The sequence below is a fragment of the Papaver somniferum genome, chromosome 10 (assembly GCF_003573695.1).
Source record: "Papaver somniferum cultivar HN1 chromosome 10, ASM357369v1, whole genome shotgun sequence".
NCBI classification, from domain to species: Eukaryota; Viridiplantae; Streptophyta; class Magnoliopsida; order Ranunculales; family Papaveraceae; genus Papaver; species Papaver somniferum.
Genome location: NC_039367.1, coordinates 139,963,104 through 139,971,205, shown reverse-complemented (window position 1 = coordinate 139,971,205; position 8,102 = coordinate 139,963,104). Strand labels below are relative to the sequence as shown.

Genomic DNA, 8,102 nt, shown 5'->3' with positions numbered 1-8,102 from the left:
TTGAATAAGTAAAAGTTCTTATATTTTTAGCTTTTAAGCATCTCTTAAAGATGAAGTAACTTGTTGTATCCTTGCCAAACATTTATAACAGTAATTACGTTACCTTATTTGTTTCTTTTCATTTTGATTGTTCTTATTTTACATCTTGCTTCATTGTCTACATAATGATGAAAATTTGGCTTTCAATCCTAATTCTCTAGAGTATCCTTTGGAAAATCGGAAAACATCTGGTTAAACATCTGACTTTACCACAATAGATTACGAAAGCGAAGCTTATTGGTGTTTATATAAAACGATTAAAATCAAAAGAAAACAAACTAAAATATGAATGACTTTGTATATTGTTTGACCAAAACAAAATATGAATGACTTTGTATATTGTTTGACCAGAACCTTGCTAGTAAGTGGAAACATCTACATTCAATTGCTAATTGGCTCCCAAAACCTATTTATGTATAGGGTATTTACAAAAATAGTCCCACTTCCTAATACCGGTTCACAAATGGGTCACACTGTTACAAACTATTTGCAAAATGGTCATTGGGCTGTTTGTTTCAGAGTTAGTGACAATTGGGACCATAAATCAGAGTTAAATTAGTGTTGAAATTACGTATTTATCCCTGAAACCCTAAGAAAAAGCAAAACCTAATTCATTCTATCATTTTTGTGTCGTTCTTCTCTCACCCCTCTTATCTCATGCTTTACAACTCTATCGCCCAGGAAAATAAAATGCTTCGGTAGATGTTGAAGGAGATGAACATTATTGGATGTTTCCATTAACAATATGGTGTGTTGTTGATGTGATTAAAGATGGAAGTAATCGAGTGAATAATTATCTGAAGACAAACCCTAATTTGATTTTGATTCTGTGATTTTGAAGATGGGAGATGGAAAGAGGTAAGATCTAACAAACCCTAGTTTTATTTTGTGATTTTGCAATAATTAGACGCCGGTAATGAATGTGCTATGAATTACATGAATTCGATTAAGGGGTGTAGATTCAGGTGAAACTAGGGTTGTTTGAGTGAACTGAGAATGGGTTTTGCGTAATTACAGTGGTGGTACTGATGTTGATTGAATGGTGGTGGACTTAGTCGAGAAGTTGCAGGTTGAATCTGTTGATTACATAGAAGAATGAATTGGAGGTGGTGGATTAGAAGCTGAGAAGATGGTGTTACTGTGGTTGGAGGTGGTGGTGCATAAAAGCTGAATCTGGTCTGTTGGGGGTTGTTAATGGAATGAATGTAGTGATACTGGCTTTGATCTGAGTTGTTGATGGATCTGGTTATGAAGAGTGGTGTTGCTTGCTGCTGGTAGTGATGTTGTTGCTTGCAGGTGGTGGTGGTGGTGCTGGTGGTGAAATAGATCAGGATCCTTACATGGCACCGAAACTTCTGCCTACATTCAGGATCGTTGCATCACATTCCCTTATAAGGTTCACCACTTCCTCTCTTGGGTATAGCCGCCGCCGCCACCATTACCACCACCAGCTCATCACCATCACCTCAACAACTCTGGAGGGGTGTTTAAGACAAAAGTGAGACTGTTTTTCTCAAAACAGTTAAATCGGATGAAAAAATACCACTTTGCAAACAGTAATTAAAGCTATGATCATTTTGTAAAACTAATTAGGGGAGGGTGATCATTTTGTAAAACACCCAATAAAATAAAATAAAATAAAAATAATTAGTTTTATTTTTATTTTTATTTTTTTGATTTAATATTTATCTCCAAACATTGAGATTTTTTTGTTACCCTCTCCTACTGTCAATCCTAGCTTTGCCACTGGTTTAGTTTGTGGAATTAAATACCAAAACAATTAATGATATTGCGATAATTTGGTTGAGTAAACCAATCTAGTGGCGGAACCAGGATTGAAGGTAGAAATGGACAAAAATAAAATCACAGTTTCTATAGTGAATAAAAAAAATTTCCTGTACTAAAATATGCATAAATAAGCTACGAGAACAAATTACCAAGTGGGAACAACGGTCTCAATGGTCTCCACTTTCCCATACTTGACTTCTCCCGTGGACCTATTATAGCTTATCCATGAGAACTCCATTCCAGCTTGTCAAATTCAAGGTCACAGAACCGATAATGAATGAAGAGATTGATTTACATGGATCACGTCCTGTATACTATTAAAGTTAGGAGTGAGCATGGGCCGGTATGGACCGGTTTTCTCCCCATCCGCTACCAATCCAATACATTATGGATTTCAAATTTGGCATCTGCATCTAATCCACATCCAACGGTTTTGTATTCAATGGATACACGGATGGACGGATTGGATACGGATAATCCAATAGATTTATTTTAGTTTAAATTTATAATAAAGAGAATAAAGCCAACACAAATGACTCCTCATAAAACCTACATATCCTATATATGTATAGGAAGATAAAAATTACATGTACACATCCCAAGCAAACACCTTAAAAATTCTTAAATGATCCATAGTATTTTTTAGAGCTAAGAAATGCACTTAATTTAACGGATATGGAAGTTCAACGAATTTTCAAAGTTGCATTCGGGCATGATCCGCAATCCGCTGGATTTCAAAATTTCCATTCGCATCCAGTCCATTAACGAACGGTCCGGGCATCCGTCCGCAAATGAACGGTTGGTCCCGGTTAAATCCGCGGATTACAGACCAAATGCTCACCCCTAATTAAAGTGTTGATAGATGAAAATGGGGTGAAAACATACCATTTAGTCATACCGAAATCCCATTAACAAATAAGAACAACTTCTTCATTTACCCATGCGACAACACCCTATTAAACCCTAAGCCAGCTTAAAACAAATTTCTTTAAAGCATAGGCTTAAAATAGACAAACACTGAATAAAAAAACATGTACAGTAAAAATTCCATATATTGATACTCCATATATTAATAAATTCTATATATTAATAAAAAATCATAGTCCCAACTTGGGCCAATTATAAATAGTAATAACCTCCATATTTTAATATTAATAGATTTTTCTAGTCCCGTCATTAGAAATTCGGAAAATGGGTCATTTGTCCAAATATTTTTAAATCAAGGTTCAAATGGACGAGTAAAAAATAGTTTGGGTGAAATGGAAAAAAAAATAGTAAGGATGAAACTGGTTTCATCCTAGCTTAAATTTAAAAAATAACAAGGATGAAACTGGATCCATCCTGTGTAAATTAAAAATAAGAAAAAATATTTGAAAATGGCACGATGAAACTGGTTACATCCTGCCTATTTTTACATTTATGTCCATTTAAACAGTATCAAAATCTAACTGTCCATTTCACCCAGGAATTATTGATTTTGTTCTTTTTAACCAATTTTGTGTTAGAAATTTACCTCCATATATTAATATAATCGTCATTATTGGAAACTTATAGATCTTGTTCCATTGAAGTTTAAGATAGAATAAAATACTTATCTATAGTTTTTTGAGAAAACAGATGACCTTTTGATTTGACGATGCGTAAGACCTGATTACTACAGGCAACTTCTTGTTGAATCCAAAAAATATTCAAACTTGTCGAGCATGTTTAAAGCTTCTTGAAATGAAACTTTTGGTATTTATGTATTATCATCATCAGGATTATCTCCCTTTGCTTCTTGTCTAATTCTATCAATGATTTCTTCTTTGGTTAAAGCATATACGACTTGTTGCTCGTATGGATGATTAAGGAAGACATTTATATCCATTATCATTTAATACTTTGAATAAGCAAAAAAAATCATTTCTTTTGGTATACCTCCCTATATTAATAAACTCCATATATTAATAATTTTGTAAAGTCCCAAGGCTATTAATATATGGAGTTTTTACAGTATTAAGTTGTTTTCACTTTTGGAGACAAACAATTTGTGCTAATTGCTTCCAATTTTAATAGGAATGAGTATTTTTTAAGTTTAACAATGATATAGAGAGGTATTTAAATAAGTTTCCCAAACAAAAAAAAGAAATTATTGCATCGGAAAACAACAATCCATTTTCAAAAATTTAAATTGACACTTAACACAAAGAAATAAAAGCATATAGTTTCTAGAATAAGAACTTTTTGTTTTAAGTTTTGTTGTTGATAAATTTTAGCTTATAGATGCGAGTATACAAGTTAAAAATACCAACAAAAATATGAAAAAATATATACATTGGTTGACGCGAATCTTACTAGTACAGTTCAGGACAGAACCAAGTTTTGCAAGTGGGCAAGATGTCTCCACTGGTCAACTGGCTCCCAAAGCCTATTTATGCATATTTTCACAATAATTCTTAAGTTGTCGTTTTATTCATTGGTTATCCCCTACACAATGAGTATTTTCCCTCTACGACTAATTCTATCTCAGCCACTGGTATAATTTGCAATCTCATACGGTGGAGTTAAAAATAATTCCCTTTTGTAATGTTTATTAATTCATTTTCTTAAAAGTTAATCAACAGAGCTGACCCAGTGGTGGAGTTGAGATTCATAGTAAGAATGGGCATAATCTCACTTAGTAGAGACAAAAAATGGATAAAAAGAAATTTAATAGAGCTTTTTTGTAAAAATATACATAAATAAACTTTGAGAACCTATTGACAACTGAGAACAACTGCCTCCACTTGTACACACCTGGCTCTGTCCCTAAATTGATCCTTGTGTATATCGCAGGAGGTGAGAAATATTTGCTTTCCAGTTAGTCAATTAAAATATTCATTTCTTTAAACAATTCTCAAAGGAAAACAAAAAGAAATGATGAAATTGCTTTTCATGGATCACACAGTATTCAAAATCAACACTGCTAATAGGTATTAATTTTCTGGGGAATGTACCAAAATCCATATAAGACAAAACTAAAAAATGTTATGTCTTATATGGATTTTGATATCCTCCCTAGTACACTGATACTCCATTAACAATCATGTCTAAATGAAGTTGAGTCAAATTTCAAACTTAACATATGTCAACAACAAGAATCAAACTAGTCAAACTTACATGAGCTGTTGGATCAAACTGACAAAACATAAGATCAGTCAAATTTCGATTACGAGATTAGCTTTTTTTGTTTTTTTAGCAAAAGGGCTATATTAATTAAAAATATCATATTACCACAAAAAAGTGGTAAAACTGATAGAAAACAAAGAAGCTACCAAGTAGCATTACAAGACAGATAAAGCCTGTCAAAACCAAGAGGAAAGCAACAAAGAAACCAAAAGCCTATAAAAATATTAGCTTTTGGTTTATCTATCACAAGCCTACACAATTTGATATTTTAGCCATTTACAAATACAATGATTTCGCATTCATAAATGGATTTACGGTTTTATGGATGTTGTTAACATGTATATCAGGATACAAGTTAAGATCTAATATATAAATTTATTTTTTCTTAATTAAACCTTAACTTATATACCGGTATACAAATTAACAACAGTGATATAAAAAAATTTAAATTAGTGATATAGAATCCTTCGAAAATCAACAAATCACAACTTAATTAATCCCCTAAATCAATCGAATAACTAAACAAAAAAAAAAAGTCTAGTTGGCCATCAGAGTAACTCTTTTACATGAGGTCACAAGTTCAAATCCTCGGAATATCCATCTTCAAATTAAAATGTAAATTTCAGTAGAATAAAAGATTAAGCATAGAGATATGTTTTTGAGATTGAAAGGATGGATACTCTCCCCCTTAAACATGTCCAAAAAAATCTGTTAATCTCAACGGCACATCAAAGCTAGTAAATTTGCCCGACAACATTAAAGTCATGTTTATCATACTAAGTAGTATTTCTGAAAACAATCAAGACGAAGATTTGAACTTGTGTATTTTGAAAATAATGGAACGAAGATTTGAACTTGTGACCTCACATACAAGAGATAATTGTAATTCTATTACCGACTAATCCGAACACTAAAATAAATAATTGGGCCACAATTTAACAAAAAAGAAAATGGGCCACAAATTGCAAATTCCTCCTCCTCCTCAGATATTTCGTGTCATAAGTGCAATAAATAAGAACTTTCAAGGGTACTTACAGTAAAATGAAGAAACCTCGTATCCTTTCATCTTTCTCCTCCAGTGAATTCATCATTCTCATCCTCAAGCTCTGCTAACATACGCCACCATCATGCCAGGAGGCGAACTTCTTTATCCTTCACCGCAACATCTACCTGCAACACCACCGCAGCAACCGCACCCTACAATTATAACAACAGCAACATCAGAATTACTAGAAGATGAAACATGGGTTTGGTCTCAAATCAAAGCAGAAGCACGGCGTGATGCAGAATCAGAACCTGATTTAGCATCTAGGTAATAATCTCTGTTCGTCAGCCTTATTATCAATACTTCTGTATGATTTGTTTCTGAACTCGTTCTCCACCGATTCCGATTTACGTTCTGCAACTGTGGCCGATTTAATAGCAGTCTTGTGTGCCATACTCACATTGTTTATTGAATTACAAAGGATTTTTAGCATGCCAAGCACATAAAATTGCACACAAACTATGGATTGAATCGGCCATTAGCTTTAGCATTACACTCTAGGATTGTGGATACACGCTATTGGAAAAGGGATATTGTTTTATCATGCTACTGGGGCTATGGTAGGAGAAACTGCAGTGATTGGGGATAATGTATCGATTTTGCATCATGTAACTTTAGGTGGGACGGGAAATCGGGCTGCGGTAGGCAACCAAAGATTAGTGATGAGTGTTGATTGGTGGTGGTGTAACTATACTAGGGACTATTAAGATTGTTGAAGGTGCTAAAATTGGTGCAGGGTTTGTTGTGCTAATTGATGTGCTTGCAAGAATTACTGTTGCGGGTAATCCTGCTAGATTAGTTGGTGGGAAAGAAAAAACTTCTAGGCATGAAGATGTTCCTGGGGAGTCTATGTCTTTTATATCTGAATGGTCCGTCTGATTATATCATATAAACAAATAAATTTGTTGTCTGTTTTTTTTTTTTCAATAAATTTTAAAGTATTTGGGAGTTTACGATTTTGTGGTTATGGTTGTCTTTTCTTATGGATTTTGTTTTGGAAATTAGCATTGTCAGATACAGCAAATTGGTTGGTTTTTAGTGCTTGTTTGTATAGAAATTTGGGAAATTTTGGGTCTGGAACTTGGAATGGGGTATTGACTGGTAAAGTGGATTTTAGTTATACATTGTTAGCATCTTTTTCTGTTGTAGTTGTTGAGCAGATAAGAATTCAAGATATTTTCATTTTGTACTAATTTGTTATGCATGGTCCTATAGCTGTAGAAAGTTTTGATGAACATATATGCTGATCATCGTCCAACTTAACATTGTGCTGAGGTAAAATGAGTTTCTTTAGGAAATGAAGATTGAGATAAGGCCCTAGTTTTGGTGAAAATTTATTGAATTTCGTTGTCAGGCTCAGAGGTAAAGATTATTGAATTTGGTTTTGTGTTGGTGTTGAAAATCACACCCGGTTAGGGTAACTGGGAATCCTTGAACATGTGGTCAAATTGCAGTAGTTTTAGTTGCTGCATTAATGTGTGATAAGGATTATAACTGTAGAGCATTTGATAAGTAAGGTTTGTTGACATGGAAAAGATTGAGCCGGAAAATATCATGAGATGAATAACACACTAGACATTTGAAGTGCTTATATGATAGTAAATTACAAATACCTTTGTGCAAATCTCTTCGTTAAATGAAGCACCAATGAATTGTGTGATGTGTGTGAATGAATTAAGAGTTTTGAGTGATTAACTCTACTTATACAATTAATGATTCTTATAGCATTAACATGACATCAAAATACTGGGCTGACATTATAGTCGGTATGACAAAATACTGGGTTTGTACATTGCCACGTATTGTCCCAAATCTGGACCAGCCCCAGTTATCCCGGATGTAGCGAGGTCCTCTTCATTCTAACAACAATATCTCGTGTGTGCTGCAAATTCTTGTCAGTGTCATTGTTGTGATGGCATTGAAACTTTTTGGGTAGTGGCAACAAGTGGATTGTGGCAATTCCCCTCTGTAATATGCAGTTAGAGCAAGTCTTACGGTGGAAAAATTCCATGTTCTAAATACTATGCCACCTCACTGTTTGGAACACATCATGGAAGTTTAAGTCTAATTGCACGAGGAAATC

At 33.8% G+C, this 8,102-nt stretch overlaps 1 pseudogene; it reads left to right on the top strand.

The window, feature by feature from the left end:
* Positions 1–887: 887 nt before the first annotated feature.
* Positions 888–7,560, top strand: LOC113316333 (annotated as a pseudogene).
* Positions 7,561–8,102: the final 542 nt, after the last annotated feature.